General features: G+C 38.0%; 1 protein-coding gene and 1 long non-coding RNA gene across 3 annotated transcripts in view; one reads left to right on the plus strand and one right to left on the minus strand.

The window, feature by feature from the left end:
• Window positions 1-8,290, minus strand: part of LOC309473977 (plexin-A1-like) — a 141,247-nt gene extending 132,957 nt beyond the window's left edge. The window contains exon 1 of the mRNA XM_082136275.1: window positions 8,015-8,290. The gene's annotated coding sequence lies outside the window, so the exon portion shown is untranslated. The remainder of the gene's footprint in view (window positions 1-8,014) is intronic.
• LOC309474020 overlaps window positions 1-14,536 on the plus strand; it is a 55,890-nt gene that overhangs the window by 4,897 nt on the left and 36,457 nt on the right. The gene's annotated exons all lie outside the window — the stretch shown is intronic.

The following is a 14,536-nucleotide window of genomic DNA, read 5'->3' on the forward strand; positions in this document are numbered from 1 at the left end:
TAGGCCGCAATTTTCCTAGAATCCATCAAATATCTCCTCAGAGTAATTCCATCCAAGTGTCCTGATGCCCAATTTAGAAATAAAATCACACTATAAGGTGATCTGTTCGTGCATTTCTAGACTTTAAGTTAGTATTGTTTAAAAAGCTAAAAAAAAAGGTATGTTCTGAGCAGCTCAAAATTCATGCGGCTGCCCTTAAAAGCGCCACCTAGTGTTTTCTTGTAAACATTCAACATTTTGGCTAATCGTCCCAATCTGCCAGACTTGCCGACGGAAGCTTTAAAGGGATAGTTCACTTTGAAATTAAATTTTGGTATGTTTTAGCTTACCTCAAGGGCATCCAAGATGTAGGTGTCTTTTCCGCAGTAGTTTCAATTTTGATATTTTTAGGTCAAACCGTTCTTGTCTGTCAGTCATATAATGCAGGTCTATGGTCACCACCTCAAAGAGCATGCACAGAGTCCAAATTAAAACAATTCCCCGTCGTCCAAATTAAACAATTCCCCATCGTAAGTACACATTGATGGCCTAAGACACGAAACGAGCGGTTTGTGTGAGAAAACGAACAGTATTTATATAGTTTTTACCTCTTATACACAGCCATGTCGAAGTGATCTGACGTGTACGCAGACTGGTGCATAGATATACACTAGATGTCGCCTTAAAGACATTCGTTCCAATAAACTGCCGTAGACAAGGCGACATCTACAGGGTGGGCCATTTATATGGATACACCGTGGTGGCATGGGAGTGGTTGGTGATATTGAGGTCCTGTTTGTGGCACATTAGTATATGTCATGGTCACCACCCGTCTTGAGGAGTTTGCCCCCTCACATGTACTGGTGTGCCACAAACGGGACTTTGGTGTCACCAGCCATTCCCATGTTGTTGCGGTGTATCCATATAAAAGGCCCACCCTGTAGTGTGTATATATCTATGCACCAGTCTGCGTACACGTCAGATCACTTGGACATGGCTGTGTATAAGAGGTAAAAACTATATAAATACTGTTCGTTTTTTAACACAAACCGCTCGTTTCGTGTCTTAGGCCATCAATGTGTACTTACGATGGGGAATTGTTTAATTTGGACGACAGGGAATTGTTTTAATTTGGACTCTGTGCATGCTCTTTGAGGTGGTGACCATAGACCTGCATTATATGACTGACAGACAAGAACGGTTTGACCTAAAAATATCAAAATTGAAACTACTACGGAAAAAAAGACACCTACATCTTGGATGCCCTTGAGGTAAGCTAAAACATACCAAAAATTAATTTCAAAGTGAACTATCCCTTTAAATCGTTTTTGACCTAATTATTTTGCACTGAAATTAGTCTGACACACGAGTCTGTCGGCTCTGACAGCGTTGCATCACGTGCACCTGCACAATATCATAGCCTATGATTTCCGAAAATAGTACTGTTGTCAACTAGTGATATCACAAGAACTTTTGAGGAATATACAACCAGGGGTTAAATTGGGATTTATTATGTGGGGGGGCTCTCCCTAGGGGAGTCCGGAGGTATGCTCCCCTGAAAAAAAAGAAGGAAAAAACCCAACATTAAATGGCAATTTCTGGAGAGTTTTGTGCAAAGAAATGGAGAAATTGAGTGTTACATGATATGTGAAAAACTGCAAGGTTAAGAGCAAATACTTTGCATTGTTGTAGTATTAACAGGTATTAGGACATTTAGCATTTACATTACTGTTAATCAGCAGTGGTGGAATGTAACGAAGTACAAATACTTTGTTACTTTATTTAAGTACATTTTTCACATATCTTTACTTTACATAAGTAGAATCAATAGTGCATTGGCTACTTTTGACTTTTACTTCGTTACATTTTGCAGCAATTATTATACTTTCTACTCCACTACATTTCTACAATGTTTCGTTACATTTTCTGATCAGTTTTCCCCTGCCAAAACAGGGATTGAAAAATCTCCTGTTTTCGGTGCTGATGCGGTGGTGACGCGTTCATGTAACATGTAAGGGTGGCGCTGCCAATAAAGGCCTAAAAGCTGTCACAAAGAACCGGCAAAAGTAATGATTATGAATATGTAAAATATAGCAAGGAGACATTTTAATTGTTTATTAATGAACAAGTGTTTTCTAAAAATTACACATGCAGCAGTCTGTTTACTTTTTGAATTGTTCTGTTTAAAAGAAGACATTTCAAGCTTTCTATATTTTTTTTTACCTCAGAATAGTTTATATCTCACAATTCTGATTTTATAACACGAAATTTCGACGAATATCATGCAATTCTTACTTTATATCTCCCAATTGCGACTTTATTACTCAGAATTGCGACTTTATTTCTCACAATTCTGACTTCATATCTCGCAATTCTGAAAAAAAAAGGGGCGTCGCCACTTTTGAATAAGAAACAATATCAAGACTATAAAACTCTGCACATTACATTTTTGACTTTATTGATTCTGCTTTTATTCGTAATGCAATGGACCGGTCAACGGGACATAAATGAATCCTTAAAGGATGGCACTTTATGGGACATTTGCACAAAAAGAATAAATAACTTACCGTAGCCTATTTTATAAGTCGCTCCGGAGTCGCATATCAGTCAAAAAATGCGCCACGAGGAAGAAAAAACATATATTGCCTAAGTCGCACTGGACTAAGTCGCATTTTTTTAGAAATTTATTTCACACACACACAAAATAAATAAATATTTACAGACAGTTCTCCGTTACGGACGTGAGCGCTCTAAAGCGGCACTAAAATAATGTTTTAAAACTTTCACAGAGACCTCAAACTGAAAGCACAAAGCCTGTCTTTAAATTTAATTTCGTTTTGTATTAATTGTATCTTAATTTTAATCGATGTTTCATCAACCAATTGTCTGGATTTAATAAATAAGAAGTAAATATACTAGGCAATTAGAAAATAGATAATCAGGACATGGAGGCGCTGGCGAACCTGGAGCTCGTCTCATAAATGAACCGAAACTCAGCGTGGGCCTATAAGGTAGCCTATTGCCTCACAGACCTGAGACATATAGATAGCTTGAAATGTCTAATGAAATATTTTACATATTTGCCTGTTCCTTACAAAACACTGACAGTGGGGTTTTTGACTGGGTTTTTTTTTTCTTTTCTTTTTTTGAGCAGCTGCGGACAAATTCTTTCGACACGCATACAATAGACTATTACGTAACACTCTGCGCTTATGTTTTAAAAACATAATTTAACATATAAATAACAGTTTTTAAATAGCCCACTTAAAGTGTTTATTACAAATAAATGACTAAATGCTAAAAATGTAGACATTTTAATGAACAAACATATGCGTTGCATTTACAATTCTGTGAAAACAGCACCCCCACTTCCCGCGGCCCTGAATACCGTATTTTCCGCACTATAAGGCGCACCGGATTATAAGGCGCACCTTCAATGAATGGCCTATTTTAGAACTGTTTTCATATATAGGGCGCACCGGATTATAAGGCGCATAGAATAGAAGATACTGCAGTCAAACGTTTGACTGGGTTTGCGTTATGTAGTGGTCACCAACCTTTTCAAGCCTAAGATCACATCCAAAGTCCAAATGTAAACCAAGATCTACCACTTGCAAAAAAATATGAAACAACAAGTGGCTGAGCTGTAAAACCTTGTTTATATTTGACGCGTCCGCATGAGCACGAAGGTAATAAAAAACTAATATCCGTCTGCTCGGGCAGATTCGGCTCAAAGTCGTGCATCTTCGGATGCGGAGGCGCTCGCGCGGCAAAATGACGTCATTGTGACAGCGCGCGCGCCTCCGCATCCGAAGATGCACGACTTTGAGCCGAATCTGCCCGAGCAGACGGATATTAGTACATCTCATCACACCGGCACCCAGTTTGCGCGACTAAATCAGTTGTATGGTCTGGTGTTCAGTCTAAAACAAAACAGTTGCGTCAAGATGCCTCGTCTGTTTGGGGAGGTGCGCGCGCAGTCAGCGGAGGCTCGCGCTCCGGTGCCAGGCGAAAGTAAACAAAAGGTTTAAGTCAGCGGTTGTTTTACAGACATTAATATAAGGTGCCAGATCCATATATAAGGCGCTCCGGATTATAAGGCGCACTGTCGTTTTTTGAAAAAATTAAAGGCTTTAAGTGCGCCTTATAGTGCGGAAAATGCGGTAAAATGAATGTTATGTTCTGTGGAGAGTATCCGGTGGGTAGCCTAGTATTACTTTTGGTTTGCGCAGTGTAATTCACAGAATTACAAAAAAAATATTTTGCCACCTAAAAGTTAAAGATTTTTTTGTGTCACGTCCACGGCATGTGTAGCCTATTTCCCTCATATTAAATATTAAACGCATGTGTAGACTGATATTTTTCTAATGTCTGGACTCCTTTATTAAGGGAGTATTGATATAAACAGTTTTAATATATTGGTATTAAATGCATTTTCTGAGAATTTATATTTCAAGTTTTTACTGCATGTCACGTCCATAACGCTGGAATTGACATCACTTGATTACACATTGTATTACCTTGTTATGATATAGTGACCCATACAATGTGCCAAACATATTTTCCTTACCTTGTTGTTCAAGGCCAGGGCACTTTTTGTACAACCAACGTTGTGCTGAACTTGACAAAATTGATCTCCAGCGGCGGCCAGCAGCTTGTGAGTTTTTATTTATTTATTGTTTAAGGCGGTTGAAGGTTCTGGAACTTTTGCGCGCTTCCACATCCCGCGCAACTACTGATCTCCCAGGAACATTCATTATATATTGCTGCGTACATTTATCCGTGTCGGAGTTTTGAGTAGTAGCCTAAGATGTGCATGGCATGCGCGAGCAGTGCGCGATCATGGTCGACTGACAACGAGATTAAGCAGCTGAACAAGAATACAGCCGTGTTCCGATTGTTCTCATCTCTGTTCCGCCGAGACAAAATAGACATGCCATTTAAAAAATCTTTCATTTATTGTCAGAAATATGTTTTCAAAAGCATCACTTTCATCAAATTTGATGTGACATAATTTCCATTAGGCAACTGACTGTAAACAGGCACATCAGGACACAAACGAGCAGGCTTATGTGCCGGGGCTGAGCCCCGGAGAGCCCCGGCCCAATTTAACCACTGTATACAACATAATTTAGACAATTGTTTTTGTCATATGTATTATTAATAACTGACAGACACTATCATTTCAGCCGCTCTGTGCAGCTCGCATGAACATAGGAGCTCAGCTTCGCGGCTGAGACACGAATAGACTATTAACTTAAAGCTTTTACTCTTAAACACAAAAGGCACGTCCACTTTAATAAAAAAAGAATATTTATTAAACAAACCAGATCAAGAGCAGAAACGAAATAAAGTGCATAACTGAAAAATAAAGCATAGGCTCAAAACTAAAACAAACAGTGTAGCAGCTACAGTGCACAGCGCAAATTTGTATTCGACTTTTTTCCCGTTTTCTATTTAAAAAAAATGCTTCCACACTGCCGATGTCTTTGTTGACATGGTAGAAGAGGACTGACTATGAGTTAAACGCTCTCACAATTAAATTAATAATATTCAGCAAACCTTCTAGTAGCCTACTTTCTTCAATCTGTCTCTCTTCTCCAGTGGGTTGGGCTAATCCAAAAGAAGTGAAAGTAAGGGGGGTGTTCTGAAGACAGAGTGTTACCTGTGAAACAGGGGTGCTCTGAAAATACCCCCATTAGCAATTAGTACTTTCCACCTGATGAAATGAACGCGGCAAAACTGATGAAATGAACGCGGCAAAAAATCGACCAATCAGAATTTTGGTCGAGCCTGAACGTATCGACCAATTAATCGACTAATCGACTAGGAGATTACAGCCCTAGTTTTTTGTACTTGAACTGATCGAGAGAAGTTTGAACAACTCTTTAAACTGAATCATTTTGTTCACGAACTCTGATCAGCTGAGTCGTTTGATTCATGAACTTTGTTCAACTAAATCAATTCATCTCTCCAGCATTTCCAATTCATATTGTTGAACATACTATTTTACTATAGAAAGATAAGGTGGTTTATTGGAAGGAATTATGAATCAAGTTTTCAGATTTCTGTACAGCTCAAATCACACACAAATGCTCTCTTAAGCATTGTTTAAATATTCTGTTCTCTTTCAATAGAAAACAAAACAAAAGATGAATCAGCTGCATTAGAAACTCTTAAACTGCAAACAATTATTGTAAGAATAATAATAATAAAAAAATTGACATGACAATTGAGCTATTCTCATTCGCCTTTTAATTTACAGTATGAAAAAATTAACTGGCATGATATTCTTCATAACATCTCCTTTTGTAAGTCTTCATGAATATGGAACAAAATACAGGCAAGTGATAAGACCGTTATACCTAATAGTGTTACAATAATAAAAACAGCCCTGACTCCTACGCTCGATCAAGCTTTATTCTATGCAAAAATAACTCATCACATTACTGTAATTATATTATAATTGTTCATTTTATTACTATTATTAGTTGTATTGCATTCTCTAATAAAGAGATTTACTGCTAGTTATTTAGTTCCAGCTGGAGAACGTTCACCTCTCACCGGCTCCTCTTGTGCAGGGGTGTTTCCTCTTTAAGTGCTTTAACATGCATGTTGTGCTCCCGTGAAAAACGAGTTCCGCCTTGCATGTATTGCACACGACAGCATTCTTGGTTTGAAGTTTTGTGAAACTTTCACACACCTTGCTAGTTCGGATTCGTTTGCACTCTGTCATAATTCGCGCTGTTTTCTCTTCTACCGCAATAGCATTTGTAACGGCTGCATTACACTCTTACACTCGGGAGCAGCTTATTTCATGTAAACAGGATTAGACTGCGGCTTTATAAGCAGAGCTGATACGGGAAGTCCAACGGGATAGTGCACTTTCTGAGATTTTTTTTTTTTCTTTTCTCGTGACTCGTGAGATTGTCGTTTACATTATTCATTTGTTGGAAACGCACATTTATTTTTGACTTGTCGGAGTCGGGCTTTAACTACAGCACAAACTGTTTGCATTGCCCTAAGATTATTTGCAAGTGGCTCTTTCCTTTACACTATTGGAGATGCGGAGAACTTGATGGAAAGTGCTGTCTGTCGTGTCATTCGGAGTTTACCTGGCGCTTTTAGGTTTAAAAAACAGTTCTAGGTTTTTTTGTGGCATTTCCAAGCCACTGCAGACCCAATGTTGTAAAGCAGTTTTTTTTAAAGCAGTTTTTTTTTAGGCTATCATAATTTTTTATGAAGATCATGCAATCATGACCATGCCGATTACAGTATATGTCACTCAGGCTTCACTAACGTGATTGGTACCATAGACTGCCATCAAGGCCTCAATGAAGGGGATTATGTGAACAGAAAGGGGGTTCACAATGTAAATGTGCAGCCCAGTTACTATTGTAATTCCTAATATTCCAGATTAGTAATATTATATCAAATTTAAAAAAAGGCAGTTGACTAAAATCTTCCATATCACAAATGTGAAAGCAAAATGGCCAGGATCTGTGCATGACTTAAGAATTTTCAGAGATTCACATTTATGCACATTATTTGAAAGTGGTAAGGAAAGTTCCACAATTAAATATCAAGCTCACTGTATTACATACACTTATGCTGATCCTAACAGAACTGCATTTTTTCATAGGTGATTATGACATGTTCCTGCCTGCAGACAGGTGTTTTATGACCCCATTCCCTGACCCAAACCAGTTACAACGCAGCTCTAGCCAGGACAAGGGCACACAATGAAATGAACTTTGGCTAACTAAAGGGAAGATTTCAGTGTCTGATAAGTCTGAGGGTTGCACACCTGACACTGTGACATTGTTGCATGTGCCATATTAGTATTACACAACATTGCCAAAAAAAACACTTTTCATTAAATGTTTAATAAAAGACAAATATGCTTAGTTCCTTGAGTTTTATTTCAATTGTTCTTTGTAAAGTAAAGCCAGTGTTCAAATGCCTGCAACAAGAGATATTAGACACATGCCCCATGCAACAAATGAAAAGGAAAAGTTGTCTATACACTGCCCACCTGTAGGCCTATGTCTCCTCTGTCTGTGCAGACTCTTCTGTAGGCCTTTCTGTAGATGTGGAATCCTGCAACTTATATTGCAGCCATAAAGCATACAAGTATACATTAAGTAAAGTTATTTATGCACTTGCAGGTAGGCTAGTTCCTCCATATGACAGTTATCTGAGAGGGTTTATTCACTGTCCAGTGCAATGGAAACAAATGGACATTACAAAGTCTTATACTTTCTTTCCTTTGGAAAGTTAGAAAATGTCCACTTATATTTCAGCCACCACTTTCTTGGGAACAGATACAAGTGTGTATTATGTAAAAGTGCACAAAAGAGGAAAACACAATGTCATTACAATGAACTACACTCTGGAAAAATGTGATCAATAACTCATGGCAAAATATTTTTACATTAACATAAGTTTATCAGTTTTCACTTTCACAAGTCAAAGCAATTCATCATTACTCAAGATTTAACAGTTGAAATTACTATACGGCCTTAATTTAATGCAGCAAAAATTATTTTACAGTGTAGGCTACTAAGATCTTTTCTTTTTTTTCTCAGCCTTTTTCTTGGTTGCTTTTATAAACAGACAACCATTTATTTAACAGTGCCTTTTATAAAAGAGACTATAATATAGCAAAAAAAGACCTTCAAAAAAGTACTTCACTTTTATTTGTTCCCATGTTCTAGTGTGGTGACTCTGACATTACAATGAACAAAGTAATTATGCAATTATTAAAATACAAATATATAGGCTAATAAGTGATAAAAACATCTAACATGGCCACTTCTAACGGATTTAAATTGTCTGCTACTTTTTGCCAGCCCTCTCTCCTGGCTTTTGTAGACTTTGAGGTGTTCCTTGGTTAATTCCGAATAAACTTCGACTATTAGTTCTTGCTCTGCTGAGGAGAAAAACTGAGCGTGCTCTTTAGCCACGCTGAGCAGCCAATAGCAGAGTTGCTGATCAATATTTCTACTATCGATACATATCCCCTTTTAACCCAGCGCATGAAAGCGCAATTATCTCAGATAACTCAATCCAGCTATACTAATCATATCCGGCAAGTGTGTTCGAAGAACCTAATTAGCCAGATCATGATTAGCACGATGATATCATCTTGGATGTGTCATTTGATCTCGGATGTAATAAGCAACGTACGAAGAACGAGCCCCAGTTCGCTTCTTCCACGCTTGCTCTCGGGTTTTGCCATTTTGTCGTAGTATGCGTCGATATAAGACTCCAAACTTTCAATTGTCTCTTGTGCAAACGATTCCAGTTTCTTATGTTATGTAAAGATTACAGATTGAGTTGGGTAAATAACCTTTAAAGAGGGGTTTTGGCCTTAGCAGCGTCTCAGCGTGCCATCAGCATGCCTGATGTTGTCTGATTGTCTTTTAAGAGTTTTAATCTTAAAGGGATTGTTCACCCAAATTCTGTTATTATTTACTCACCCTCATGTGGTTCCACACACAAGACTTTTGTTCATCTTCGGAACACAAATGAAGATATTTTTCTGTCCCTCCACTGACAGCCTATGCAACTACCACTTTCAAGCCCCAGAAAGGGAGCAAGTAATCCATGTGTCTCCAGTGGTTTATCCGCAACTTAACAAAGCGACACGAGTGCTTTGTTTGTGCAAAAAAACACAATTTAGCACTTTATTTACAAAATATGAATCTCCATTGCGCGTTTACGAGAGCACCGTGGCGCATGTTTGTTCTGTTGATGCAAAAGCAGACGTTGTTGCATGAACGCATGCTGGAGATTAATATTTTGTAAATAAGGTGGTCAATTGTTTTTATTTAGTTTTTTCGCAAACAAAGCACTCTTTAATATTTTTTATAGATTAATGATGTCCATACTACCTTTCTGGGGCTTGAAAGTGGTAGTTGCGTAGCTGTCAATGGAGGGACAGAAAGCTTTCAGATTTCATAAAAAAGATCTTCATTTGTGCTCCGAAGATGAAGAGTAATTGACATAATTTTCAATTTTAGCTGAACTAACCCTTTAATGAAAGAAGTCTCTTATGCACACCTGTACAATTTAAAATAACTCTTTTCTATTTTTAATGTAATTTTTTCCTGTGATCAAAGCTGAATTTTCAGCAGCCATTCCTCATTCCCAGTGTCACATGATCCTTCCGAAATCAATCTAATATGCTGATTTGGTTCTCAAGAAACCTTTCTTATTATTATAAGAATAAGAATATATTTTGAATGGTATGGATGAGTGTCATTGGATACATTAGATTGCTTAAATTTTTCCCATCACATATATGGGGTATCATGCTTTATAATACACATCTGTGTGAGTTTATGTGTGTGTGCTGTGTCAGTCTGTACATGAACCAGTTCATCTGTTCTTTCTCAGATACCTGTAGTTTGTCCTTCTCTTTGAGGTATCCTCGCATTACGTTCTTTGCTTCATGATGTTTCAGCTGCGCTTCCTCCAATCTGTTTTCCAGAATGCGCAATTTCTATAAAACAAGCACACAAGTTCATTCATTTTCTTGCTTGAACTAACATATTTAGAAAGACTTGAGAGAAGGAAGAAGAGAATTTACATAGGAAGAATGACCACTTAAGGAAACTTATTGGCAGAGTTCCCTTCTTTACTCTAATTCTCATTATTAGGGACATTATTAGACAACCTAGTTCCTGGTTGTCAGGCAGAGGCTTCTGCTCTGTGGCTTCATGCTCTCGTACTGGAGCTTCAACTCCTCCAAACTCCTCCTCTGTGTGTCAGTGGTGTGTTTCATAGCATTCAGCTTCTTCGTTTTATAACACACACCTATATATATATTACCTTTATTTAACCAGAAAGAAAACTCATTGAGATTAAAAATCTCTTTTCCAAGAGTGTCCTGGCCAAGACAGGCAGCAGCACAATTAACAAAGTTGCAGACATAAAACAAATACATCAACATTTAACATATAACGTATAACAAATAAACCTGATAAAGCGATGAAGCGATGCTCGCTGGGATCGTCCGGATGATCAGTCATAACACTTACAGGTAGTTTGGGTAGCCTCCAACTTATTTAAAATTGCTTTAAACTTAAAAAGTGAGACCCGCTCCTGAAGTTTTACTACATTTTGTAGCTCATTCCAAGCACAGGGGGCTGCCTACTTAAACGCCCCTTTTCCTAATTCGGTCCGTACACGAGGGACAGATAAAAGCATTAAGTCCTCGGAACGAAGAGAATATCTTCCCATGTTTTTCTTTATAATGTAAGATTGAAGGTATGGGGGAAGCAAACCAAGAATTGCTTTATAGATAAAAACGTACCAATGGTTAAGTCTACGAGCGGACAGAGAAGACCAACCAACCCGGTCATACAAAGAACAGTGATGTGTTAGTGTTCTAAAATTTGTGACAAACCTAAGCACTCCATGATAAACCGTGTCCAGCAATTTTAAGCTTGTAAGAGATGCATGCATGTATATAACATCACCATAATCAAGCACTGACATGAAAGTAGCATCAACAAGCCTCTTTCTTGCCTCAAAGGAAAAACATGACCTATTTCTGAAATAAAATCCCAGTCTCAGCTTCAGTTTTTTCACCAACTGCTGAATGTGAGGTTTAAAAGAAAGTGAATCATCAATTAATATACCGAGATATTTGTACTGCGATACAAACTCAATCTTGGAACCCCGTGAAGTAGTAATAGGTACAAGGTTCTTTGACTTTGATTTTGCATTGGAAAACAACATTAGTTTTGTTTTCTTATCATTCAAAACAAGTTTTAAATCGGATAGGGTACGTTGAACAATATCAAAAGTGCGTTGTAATTGGCAAAGAGCTTGGTTTGGAGTTGATGCAGAGCAGTAAATCACAGTATCATCGGCATAAAAATGGAGATTTGCATTGGAAACATTTTGATCGAGAATATTGATGTATAGTATAAATAAGAGTGGTCCCAGCACTGACCCCTGGGGCACACCCTTAGAGACACTAAGAGGGCTGGAAGTGAGACCATCTGCCTGTACGCACTGAGTTCTACCTGATAGATAGTTTTCAAACCAGCCAACTGATTGATCTGACAGCCCTACACTGACAAGTCTGTGTTTTAAAATTGTGTGATCCACAGTGTCAAAAGCCTTAGATAGATCAATAAAAACAGCTGCACAGTGTTGTTTTGTGTCTAAAGCATCAATAAAATCATTTACTACTTTTAAAGCTGCTGTAGTTGTGCTGTGTTTTTTACGAAAACCTGATTGATATTTTGACAAAATATTGTTAGTAGATAAAAACTCTTTCAATTGTTCATTTACCATAGTTTCCATAACCTTGGCCAGGACGGACAGTTTCGAGATGGGTCTATAATTATTTAAATCTGACGGGTCACCCCCTTTTAGCAAAGGAAGAACAAATGCAGATTTCCATATAAGTGGAATTTCATTTGTGTCTAAAGATAGATTAAAAAGATAGGTCAAAGGTGGAGCAATAAAATCGGATGCTAACCGTAGAAAAAAAGGCTCCAGTTTATCAGGACCAGCTGATTTTCTAATGTCTAAAAGTGTGAGGGCTTTATGCACTTCTGAAACTAAAAATGGATTAAAATTAAAAGAATTAATGAGTCTACTTTGACCATATGTATAGCTTGTTGAACGATTCTGGTATGTAGAGTTGACTGAATCAAATAAGGAACCCGAGGCAATAAAGTGCTCATTAAAACAACCAAGCATTTCAGCCTTATCAGATAATTTACGGGAGTCCTTAAGAACACATGGTGGCAACTCAATGGAAGTTTTGTTTCCAACCAAGGATTTAATTGTTTTCCAAAATTTTAACGGGTTATTTAAATTATTTGAAGTTTCCATTAAAAAATAGTCTGCTTTGGCCTTTCTTATAGCCACTGTGCACAAATTGCGTAGCCTCCTAAAGAGTAGCCAATCAGAATCCAGGTTTGTTTTCCTGGCTTTTGCCCAGGCCTTATTACGTTCGTGAAGTGAGCTGGCTAAATCTACAGTAAACCATGCATTGTTACGGCCTTTTACTCTATACTTTCTGAGGGGAGCATGCTTATCAACAATTTCCTTGAAACCATCGTAAAAAAATGTCCAGGCATTTTCGACATCAGAAATGAGATACATTTTATCCCAATCAAAATAAAACAAGTCATGAAAGAACCCTTGCTCTGTAAAATGTTTCATGTCACGCTTAACAATGATGCTTGGCTTGGTTTTGGGAATTTTTGTATTTCTGACTGTGGCAACAACGCAGTGGTCACTAACGTCATTTGCGAAAACAGAAGCTACTGAGTATTTGTAAGGAACATTGGTTAGGATAAGATCAATTAAAGATGATTTATCCGGACATTTCAGATTAGGTCTAGTTGGACTATCAACAAGCTGAAAGAGATTTAGTGAGTTACAGTACGCTTTAAAATCATCAGATACTGGATGTAACCAGTTCCAGTTTAGATCTCCAATAACTACTATTTCTTTCGGATTCAGTCCTGATAAAAGCTGCATTAAAGAAGGCAGAGCATCCTTTACAGCTGAGGGAGTCCTATAGCAACTAACTACCGTAATATGGAGAGTCCTAGAGACCTCAAGATCAAGAGCTAAAAATTCAAATTGCTTACTCACTGATTTAGAGAGAAGCACATTTACACGAAACTTACGTTTGATATATACTGCAACACCCCCACCCCTCCTGGGACGGTCGGTCCTATATACATTATATCCATCAATACAGATATCTTCATTCAGGACAGACTTGCTTAGCCAGGTTTCTGATAAAACGATTACATCAGCATCAGTTGAACATGCCCAAATGCGAATCATATCCATCTTTGCAATCAGACTACGAACATTCAAATGAATAAAACCAAGACCAGCTCTAGATTTAAAATCAGCAGGGGTATTAAAACTTATAACAGAGTCAGGGCCTGGGTTGGGTTGCACATTTCCTGATATCAATAGCAACAGAACAATTAAACACCTCAGTTTGCGTGATTGATTTGTGGATTCATTCTTAGATCTTATATTTAGTACAAAGCTACGAAGGCAGCTTTCAGAAACAGTGAAATTATCTTGTAAGGTCATAATACTGATTAAACGGGCCAATTTAACAGTCTCAGAAGATAAGACTATACAGTGGCATTTAATGTCCGAGTCCGACGCACAAACAGATGCGCTCGTGCCCCAGCGTAATGTAACAGTATTTAAAAGACCTGCACTGGAGTAGTTAATCCTGTGCAGGCTTCCACACGTTCCGCTCAAGGAAAGTAAGCACAGCACAAAAAAGTGCAGCGCCATTAGACATTCCATTCCTAGCCGATTTCTAGTAATCCAGTCCAGCTTTTCGACCTCCTCCTGTGACAGATGACGTTGCGTCACGTCACATGTAAACAGGAAATCAATCCCAATGAAGCAATACTGTGAAAAAAAAAGTGGATTTAAATCAGGACCAGCCGGGTCATACAGAGTATGGATAAAATTTCAAGCACACGTCACGAAGGCAAGAAAAAGCACTTCCCTTTCTCATAAGAAGTTCAGACTCATAAGACTCAAA

Source organism: Leuciscus leuciscus, assembly GCF_965113295.1.
Source record: "Leuciscus leuciscus genome assembly, chromosome: 14".
NCBI classification, from domain to species: Eukaryota; Metazoa; Chordata; class Actinopteri; order Cypriniformes; family Leuciscidae; genus Leuciscus; species Leuciscus leuciscus.